General features: G+C 46.6%; 1 protein-coding gene across 1 annotated transcript in view; it reads left to right on the top strand.

The window, feature by feature from the left end:
* GTF2F2 (general transcription factor IIF subunit 2) overlaps positions 1 to 10,490 on the top strand; it is a 131,689-nt gene that overhangs the window by 59,595 nt on the left and 61,604 nt on the right. The gene's annotated exons all lie outside the window — the stretch shown is intronic.

Raw genomic sequence — 10,490 nt, 5'->3', positions numbered from 1 at the left:
CCGGCACCTGGGCAGCAAGGCTCTCTTGTTGTTGCTCTCTTTGTTTCTCGGCTTCATTTATCCGTGACGGGCTCTTGTCCTCTCGGCTGGGCTTCCTGCCCAGCCCATGTCCCCGTTCCCCCCCCCGGAGCCGCAGAAGGAGGCCGCTGTGCCCAGCGGTGGTGTCGGCTTCTTGGCAGAAGGCAGCAAAAACACTTTGGACCACTCCTGAGACCGCTGCCTCTAGGGAGAGTGTCCTGAGTGGCCGGAGGCAAGATGCCAGAATGATTCTGATGGAGACCTTTGGAGTACATAGCTCATTTCACAGTTTATTTTTTTCACGTATAGGTTGCCTTTCTCTGTGGGAACTCGAGGCACATTCAGTTCAACTCAAACAATGCAATAAGAGCAGTATAAAACATGCAATCCACAGTGAGTAATACTGGATTACAAAATTATAGAGCAGTACACTAAAACCGGTATAATTATTTTATTTTACTTGATTTATACCCTGCCTTTCTCCCGAATGGGGACTTGAGGCAGCTGATGTCATTCTCTTTGCCTCCATCTTATCCTCACAACAACCCTGTGAAGTAGGTGAGGCTGAGACCGTGTGACTGGCCCAAGGTCACCCAGCGAGCTTCCATGGCACAGGCTCAAACTGGGTTTCCCAGTTCCTCCTAGTCTGACACTCCAACTATTTCACTACACATTATTTCATGTTTAATATACATAATATAACAGTACAGCATCAGTATAACAATGTAGTGCATACAATAAACATTGCAGCAAAGCTGGGCTGCAAAACAGGAGAACAGGGCAAGAAGCACAACAAAAAAACCCAACTGAGTGAAGTATATGCAGAACAGAGCAATGGAAGTTGACCAAAATGCTCAGGCCTTGTTCCCTTTAGGAAAACCCCATCCTGAATAAGTCTGTGTTACACATTCTGCAGAACGATCAAGGTGCGGGAGCCTTCTGTCAGGACCCACAGTCAAACAACAGAGCACACACTTCTTCGAAGGTTTTACATTATTGTTAGCACTATGGTAGCATAGACACAGGCACTGTTAGGAATAACTTCATCATAGAAAGCTGACAGAGAAATAGGGTATTAGAAAGCACCCCCACCCCCACCACCTTTGGGCCAATTGGCCTGACTCCCGTGGGTGGGAAACAGGACCAAGGCAGTTAGAGCCGAGGCTGGGAAACGAAACTAATCCCACGGTTAATTGATGGGAAGACACTACATAGGCTGGCTACAAGGTCAGTGATAACGAGGGGGAGAAGAGAAAAGAAAGGAATGCGGCAGCAACTGGCACACAGGTCATGAAAGCAAACCCGGGCCCATAAACTATATGGCAGCATAGCTGACACCTTCCTGGCCTCCTCCGGCAGGCCACTCCATCTGGTGGGAGCCACAGCAGAGAAGGCTGCTCCATTTGCAGAACCGCTCCTGCTCCGCTGAGGGTATCAGGAGACACAGTCCTGCAGATATGTGGCTCTCAGGCCATAAAGGGTTTTATAGGGGATACCCATCACCTTGAATTGAACCTGGCCACTAATCAGTGGCCAAAGGAAAGATGCCAGGATAGGTGTAAGAGGCATAATAATTGAGCTGTGGTGTAGTGTTCCGTATTAGTTGTAGTGTCCAAATTGTCTTCAAGAACAGGCCCATGTAGAATGCATTGCAGTAGTCTAGAAGAAGAAGAAAAGAGGAGGAGGAGGAGGAGGAGGTGGTGGTAGTGGTTTTATACTCTGCCTTTCGCTACCTGAAGGAGTCTCGGAGCAGCTTACAATTGCCTTCCCCTCCTCTCCCCACCAATACTCCCTCTGAGCTGTGGAGTCTTGTGAGCAAAAATTCTGTTTTGTGAGCTACTGGCATTAAAGTTGTGAGCGAGCAATTTGGCTACTGCATAAAGCTGTTTGCTCTGGAGCCATCCTTTCTGAGCTAAGACAAAAATGTGTGAGCTGGAGGCTAAAAAATTGTGAGCTGGCTCACATTAACTCAGGTTAGAGGGAACACTGGTCCCCACAACAGACATCCTGTGAGGTAGGTGGGGCTGAGAGAACAGCTCTGAGAGAACTGTGACTGACCCAAGGTCACCCAGCTGTCTTCATGTGGAGGAGGAGTGGGGAATCAAACCCAGTTCTCAAGCTTTGAGGTTACTGTTACTACCTGTGTGTTTTGGCAGACATAGCCCCAGTGCTGTTGGGACTGATGTTGGTGATTCAGGAGATCATCCCAAACCCAAGAACACCATTGGTTGGTAGGATTCAGTCCCCGAGAGGTCCCCTTCTTTTCCAAAACCAGTTGGAAAACAACTTATGGGCTACAAGCATATTGATAAGGGCGATCCAGTAGACATCAGCTACTTGGACTTCCACAAGGATTTTGACAAAGTACCTCACCGAAGACATCTGAGTAAGCTTCAACAATCATGGGATAAGAGGATGGTTCATTTTATGGATTACAAATTGGTTAAATGGCAGGAAGCAGAAACAAGAAATAAATGGACAGTTCTTGCAGTGGAGGGATGTGAGCAGTGGGAAGAATCGTTATTGGGACTGGTGCTATTTAAAGTGTTCGTCAGTGATTCGTCAGAACTAGGGGTGAGTAGTGTTGTAGCCAGGTCTGCAGATGCTATCAAAATATTCAGGAAAGTGAAAACCAAGGCAGATTGTAAAGAGCAACAAAAGGATCTCTCTAAATTGGGTGACTGGGCAACAACATGGCAAATGAAGTGAAACTGTAAGGTGATGCATATTGAAACACCCCCCCCCCCCATTTTAAATATATGCTATTGGGTCTGAACGGGCTGAGATCTTGGGGTTGTAATGGAAAGCTTGCTGAAGATCTCAACTCGGTGTGTGACAGCAGTAAAAAGGGTAGACTAAACTCCATGCCAGGAATTACTAGGAAAGAGATTTAAATTCTGTAAAGCTGTGATGCAGCCTCATTTGGAACACCGTGTGCAGTTCTGGCTGCATCTCAAAAAGGATATTGCAGAGGTGGAAGAAGTACAGAGGAAGAGTTGCAAAAGGATGAGGTGGCTGGACAACCTTCCCTAGGAGGAAAGGGTGGAGAGCCTGGGACGAGAAAAAAGTCAGCTAACAGAGGACATGATAGAGGTTTATAAAATTATGCATGTGTTGGAGAAAGTGGGTAGAGAGAACTTTGTCTGTCTTCCCCATAGTAAGCAAGGCATCCATTGAAGTTGTTGGGAAATAGGTCCGGGACACAAAAGGAAATAGTTCTTATTCAACAGGTAATTAAACTCTGGCATTTACAGCCAGGAGGCAGTGATGGCCACAAGTACAGATGGCTTTCAGAGGGGGCTAGACAGATTCAAGGAAGAGCAGTCTGTTGTGGAAGGCAGGAGGGGAAGGTGCCTTTCTTGGCTGGAGCACTCCCTTGGAACGAGGGTCTCCTGGGAAGCACCCTGCTAACGGGCTGCCACCACTCAGGGACCTCCTGAGAACATCTGGACTGACCCACTGGGATGTGCAGTTCTAGAACAATGACAAAGTGACCAGGTAGGAGTCCTAGAAAATATCTTATAATTAACAACATGGTGCCATGTGGTCTGGCAAGTGGAAAAGAGATTAAGACAAATATCCCAGGGACTGTACTAAATGAAGCAAAAAGAAAGTCTTTATATAAAAGAGGCTTATTATATAGTGTTGGGGGGGGGAGGGAAAAGGGTGGTTGGATTCAAAAAGGGTTGGGAAAAGGACAGACTAAAAAGCCGGGGACACACACACAATAACATGGCAAAAAGAATTCCAAAATAAAAAGCAATGCAGTTGACCTCACCCAGTTAAGTACGCTTTACTTAGGCAGTAGCAGGTTCTTCAGACCATGTACAAAGTTCCTTGCAGCAATAAGATGTTGGAGGAATCCTTAACCCCTACCCACCCTCCAGTAGACCCCAGTTTCCACTGAAGGGAAAATCCCAAATGTCCTAAGACAGCCTCCTCTCCAAGGGCGATGAGCTGATTTAGTCAATTCTAGGCAAAACTCCATCTCTGATGTCAGAGGCGACTGTTACCAATCAGAGACTTATAAAATATAGTCCTACCCCCATCAAGCATCTGATAATGGCTCTGAATTTCCAGGACAAATAGGGGGTCTGGTCCAAACCAGATTGTCCTTTGTACAAAAAAGGTTATGTCTGGCAGGATGGTTCAGTGTGAAATGGAAATTAATTCTAATGTACACCCCAGGAGTCCTAGATTCCAGATGCTCTAGGTGGTCCTCTTGCACCCTAATAAGGTTTTAGGGTTTCTGTCACAAGGTCTATCAATGGTTACTAGCCATGGTGGCTGAAAGGAGCCTCTGAATGCCAGAGCTGGGAGGCAGCAGCTGCGGAGAGCCTCGACCTTTCTCTGCCTTCTCTGTTTGGCCCTCTGGGGCAACTGGTTGCTGGACTAGATGGACCAGTAGTCTGATCCAGCAGGCTCTTCTTATGTTCTTAACTGGTGATGCTTGAGTGGTTACTTGTGCATGCCCTGACCCACCTTCCTTCCCCACAGCAGGTGATTTTAGCTTGCTGCACCCTTACATTTTGGGAAGGACCGAACAGTAAGATGTGACTCCTCCCTTTCAGGCACATCAAATCACAGCTGGCCCATGGCAACCCTGTGGGGTTTTCCAGGCATGAGACGTTCAGAGGTGGCTTGCCACGGCCTGCCTCTGCGCAGCAACCCTGGACTTCCTCCTCAGTGGTCTCCCCTCCAAGTACTGACCAGGGCCGGCCCTGCTTAGCTTCCGAGATCTGACGAGATTGGGCTAGCCTGGGCCATCCAGGTCAGGAGAATGTGCCTGTTAAGGGGAGGGCATTTTTACCCCTACAAGCTTCCAGATCTACCTCTACACAGGCATAAAGCCCACCAGTGTGAGTGCTCTGAGATCAGTTACAGATCAGCAATCTGCTCGTTTGCTCTTATTTTGCTGTCCTCGCTTGCAGGGCAAACACAAGCCAGTGTTAGGCATTACCTCTATGCCAGAGTAACTCACAGTATGCACCAGGGAGGAAGGCAGGCATAAGTTAAGCCTGGAGCTCCTTCAAGGCTGGAGTCAGGGAGGGCCAGGCCATAGTTTGACCCTAAGTGAGAGCCCAGCCTGCAAGCTTGAAGATTTTTGCTACTTTTGCCTCCAGAAATTGTGTGCTTGGTCATTGTAGTAGTTCATTAAAATATTTATATTTAGTCGTTTCCTTGTGGCTCAAATGAAAACCATCCATAGTGCAATAAAATCCCATTATCTCCTTTTATGCCCCTGAAAATGCCTGCAGCTCAGACCCTTTAAAAGCACTTACCTGACAGGGTCTCCTGAAAAATCCTTAAGACATCACTCCCCGCAAGAAGCCTGTTCCACAAGGTGGGAGCCACTAATAAAAAGGAATGGAGTCTGGTGGATGCCAGGCAGATAACCTTAAGTGTGTGTGTGGCAGAGGGGGGCACACATAGAAGAAGAAGAAAAGGAGGAGGAGGAGGAGATGATGATGACGACGATTGGATATATACCCTGCCCTTCACTCGGGGTCTCAGAGCAGGTTACAAACTCCTTTCCCTTCCCCTCCCCACAACAGAAATCCTGTGAGGTAGGAAGGGCGGAGAGAGCTCTTTCCAGAACTGTCCTTGAGAGAATAGCTCTGACAGAACTATGGCTTGCCCAGGGTCATCCAGCAGCTGCATGCGGAGGAGTGGGGAATCAAACCCAGTTCTCCCAGATTAGAGTCTGCACACTTAACCACTACACCAAATTTAACCACTACACATAGCCAGAAGTGGCAGCTTAGAGTACCATAATTGGCACATGGGGACTTTTGGGGAGAGATTCAGATATTGTAGGCCTGAAGCTGTACAGGGTTTTAAAAATTATAACCAGCACCTTGAATCGAACTTGGAAACAAACTGGCAGCAAATGTAATGTTTTAGAATAGGCAAAATGTGTTCTCATTGTCTAGCCCCATATAATAATTGGGTTGCTGCACTCAGAATCAGTTGCTGTTTTTGGTTTGTCTTCAAGAGTAGCCCCATGTTACAGTAGTCCAGCCACAAGGTTACAGACGCATGGATTACTGTGACCAGATCAGCCATGGTTAAGAAAGGAAACCAGGTGCAACTGATCGAAAGTGCTGATGGCCACTGTGCAAATCAGCGTGTTCAAACAGCAAGGTTGGGTCCATGAGCACTCCAAGTGCTCTTTTTCTGTTTCAAGAGTTCTTAAAATATTTTTTCATGCATTTTTAATTATTTATTTAAACACAAACCAACAACAACCATTAAAAGGATCCTTCTCTTTCAATGTTGTTGTTGTTCAGTCGCACAGCCGAGTCCAACTCTCCGCAACCCCATGGACCAGATCACGCCAGGCCTTCCTGTCTTCTGCCGTCCTCTGAAGTTTGCTCAATTTCATATTCGTTGCATCTATGACACTGTCTAACCATCTCATCCTTTGCCATCCCTGTCTTCTTTGACCTTCAGTCTTTCCCAGCATCAGGGTCTTCTCCAGTGAGTGCTCCCTTCTCATTTGGTGGCCAAAGTATTTGAGCTTCAGTTTCATTATCTGGCCTTCCAGGGAACAGTCAGGGTTGATTTCTTTTAGGATTGACTGATTTGATCTTCTTGCAGTCCAAGGGACTCTCAAGAGTCTTCTCCAGCACCATAGTTCAAAAGAATCTATTCTTCGGCGCTCGGCCTTCCTTATAGTCCAACTCTCGCAGCCATACATGACTACTGGGAATACCATTGCTTTGGCCATGTGGACTTTTGTTGGCAGGGTGATGTCTCTACTTTTTATCATGCTGTTTAGGTTCAGCTTTCCTCCCAAGGAGCAGGCGTCTTTTAATTTCATGGCTGCTGTCACAGTCTGCGGTGATCTGGGATCCCAGGAACGTGAAGTCTGTCACTACTTCCATGACTTCCCCTTCTATTTGCCAAGGAGTGATGGGGCTGGATGCCATGATCTTAGTTTTTTTGATTTTGAGTTTCAAGCCCACTTTTGCGCTCTCCTCTTTTATCCTGAGCAAGAGGCTCTTAAGATCCTCTTCCCTTTCTGCAATTAGAGTGGTATCCAGCAATCTTAATTCCCGCTTGTGATTCATCCAGGCCAGCATTTCACATGATGTACTCTGCATATATATTAAATAAGCAAGGTGACAGTATACATCTAACAGTATATTATCTAAACAAATTATCTATACAAAACGTAAGTATTTTTATCAAGCCAGATATATAGTTTCGACCAAGTATTTGAAAATATACTATCATTTCTTCTGTGTAGTTTCATAGTTAAGTTATCTAATTCCGCCAAGAGTTCTTAAAATATAATATTTGTTAATTAAATGGTAAGCTCTTAACCTGTTCTTCAAATGCCGGCTCTCCTCCATCCAACCCAAGCAGATGTAATCCCTGTGACCTTAGAAAGATGAAGATCATTTGGAGGACTTGAAATAGTAGTTTTTGAAGGTATTCAGATATTTTCTATGGCCACTCATGTAGGAGTGTTTTAATTAATTAGATAGCATTTATTAAACATTCTTCTTCTTTTTTTGAGCTTTGCATATAATAATTTGAAAGGGGGCGGGACGTTGCCAACTCCACCATCCTGCTAGGGTAGATCTCCCCATTGCTCAGCTTTGGCCCAAAATACGGTAGGTGTTTTGGGTAAAACTGCTTCTGCTCTCACATATGGAAGCTTTCCTCTTGGCTGACCCCCTTTCCCCTGCTGGTGGAGTGCTGTGGAGCGCTGCAGCCATGCTGCAGCGTGTCTGTGGCTGTCAGGCAGCCCTGGAGGGCAAGCTGACTTAGGACAGCGAGTCACAGTTGTGGTGGCCCACTTCAGACACTTGGGCTGACGGTCCTCTAATTGGCACGCTGTCAGCTGTGTCTCATGCATTAAAATAATCCTCTTTTTAAACAGAAAAGGAGCTTTTATTCAGGCTATGAAACCTCCTTGGGAAATGGAGCTCTGGAATGGTGTGCTGTCTTTTGTGATGTAATATTTGGAAGGCGTTGTAGTTGGTTTAACTAATCCATTAGGCACTCTGTTTGATTGTAATCTCATAACCAAGGACTCTTCCTGTTTAACTGAGAGAAGCGATGGTCCTCTATGTCGTGGATATGTTTAAATCCCTGGGGTCTAAGGCGGGTTGAGATGGGAAACCCTAAATGTTTTCTGGGGAAGTCTTAGGTAATGGGTAAAGTAGGAAACCAGTAAAGTTTCTTGAAATTTGCTTATTGTTAAGGTTAATCTGGTTCTGGTTTTGGTGCCAGAGAACCTATTGTTCCTGTAAGCAAAGGGTCTTCGGGTCAACCTTTAGTCCTTAATAAAACCAATAAATGAAGGTTTGTCTACTGGAATATTGGGGGGAATCCTCCCATGTTAGGATTATTAGAAGTGTCAGTTTGGTGTAGCGGTTAAGTGTGTGGACTCTAATCTGGGAGAACTGGGTTTGATTCCCCACCTTGGGCAAGCCATAGCTCTATCAGAGCTGTTCTCTCAAGGACAATTCTGGAAAGAACTCTCTCAGCCCCGCCTACCTCACAGGGTGTCTGTTGTGGGGAGGGGAAGGAGTTTGTAAGCCGCTCTGAGACTCCGAGTGAAGGGCAGGGTATATATCCGATCTCTTCCTTCTCCTCTAACATAAGAACATAAGAGACGCCAATGTTGGATCAGGCCAAAGGCCCATGCAGTCCAACACTCGGTCACACAGTGGCCAAAAATATTAGGTGCCATCAGGAGGTCCACCAGTGGGGCCAGGACATTAAGACTTTCGCCCCCCTCAAGCACCAAGAATACAGAGCATCACTTGCCCCAGAGTCCCTATCTATACCTTGTGGCTAATAGCCACTGATGGACCTCTGCTCCATATGCTTATCTAATTCCCTTTTGAAGCCGTCCATGCTTGTAGCCGCCACCACTTCCTGTGGCAGTGAATTCCAAGTGTTAATCACTCTTTGGGTGAAGAAGTACTTCCTTTTATCCGTTCTAACCCGACCGCTCAGCAATTTCATGGAGTGCCCACAAGGAGTTCTTGTATTGTGAGAAAGGGAGCAAAGTACCTCTTTCTCTACCTGCTCTTTCCCATGCATCATCTTATAAACCTCAATCATGTCACTCCTCAGTCGTCATTTCTCCAAGCTAAAGAGCCCTAAGCGCTTTAACCTTTCCTCATAGGGAAAGTGTTTGCTTTGTACGCAGAAGGCCCCAGGTTCAGTCCTCAGCACCTCCAGTTAAAAAAGGCTCTAGTAGTAGGTGATGGTGAAAGGCCTCTGCCTGAGACCCTGGAGAGCCACTGCCAGTCAGAGTAGATAGTGCTTTTATTCATTTAAATGTATTTAAATACTTATCTTACCAGTGGTCTGACTCAGAATAAAGCATTGTCGTGTGTATGTGGAAGGCCAAATGCTCTCTGCAGGGACCAAGCAATTTTCAAAGCGCCTTCATTATTCTGCTGTAAGAAGGTATCAGCAGCAGTAAAGCAGAGAAATTATGGCCCTGTCAGGGGGGGGGGGGACCTTTAAAGTCTTGCTTCTAGTAGATGCATATAAAAAATGTAATGAGAAAGGATTCCTGAGGTTTGGAAGGAGCTTTCAGTTTGAAGATACAGTTTAAAGGATAAAACAAGCCTTTTTATGCTGTATTAATAGAAGCAGAGTATCCAACTCACATACCCACATGAAGCTGCCTTCTGCTGAATCAGACCCCTGGGGGTCCACCAGAGTCAGTCTTGTCTGCTCAGACTGGCAGCGGCTCTCCGGGGTCCCAGGCGGAGGTCTTTCACATCTCCTCCAGCCTGGTCCTTTTTAGCCGGAGACACTGCCGGGGATTGAGCCTGGGACCTTCTGCATGCCTTGCAGAGGCACTTCCACTGAGCCGCAGCCCCACCCTGTGTCAGAAAGTGTGGGTCCTCCCCTCCAAGAAGGACATAGACAAATTGGAAATGGATTCAGTGGAGGGCAACAAGAATGGTTGGAGGTCCATTGAGGATTAGGGTGGAAGGGACTTGAGTCGGCCTAAGCCAGGGAAGAAGAGGCTTCAGGGCAGTCACAGGGAAGAGGACAGAGATCTCTTTTTGCTCTAAAGGGCAAAGTTCTGTCTAATGGTCTTAAGCTTCAGGAGCGTAGATTTCCACTGAACTTTGGGAGATGCAGCCGTGTGATGGTAATGATTTAGTTTTAGATTTCTTACATGAAACAAAGGGCTAGTTTGGGTGGTCAATGAGGCCTGTTCTTGCACTTGGACTTGATGAGGCTCTTCAAGCTTTCAAATGCTGGCAGAAAAAACCCCACCTCATTCAATGGTCTGTCTGGGCTGGCATATACTTGGCGTTATTTAGCATCCAGTTCAGGGGTAGGCATGCACGTGGTTCACAGCAGCGGGCCGCATCGTTCTGCTCATCAGACAAGCCTGGCTCTCTTCGCGAGGCTCTGAGGCAAACCCCTGAAGCGTCTGCCAGCACGGCTGAGCTCAGTTTGCTCCTGTTGTTTCTGTTCAAGAT

Source organism: Gekko japonicus, unplaced genomic scaffold, assembly GCF_001447785.1.
Source record: "Gekko japonicus isolate JY-2015 unplaced genomic scaffold, Gekko_japonicus_V1.1 scaffold2207, whole genome shotgun sequence".
In the NCBI taxonomy this organism is placed as follows: Eukaryota; Metazoa; Chordata; class Lepidosauria; order Squamata; family Gekkonidae; genus Gekko; species Gekko japonicus.
The sequence above is the reverse complement of the archived record's forward strand: the minus strand, read 5'-3'. Positions and strand labels throughout refer to the sequence as shown.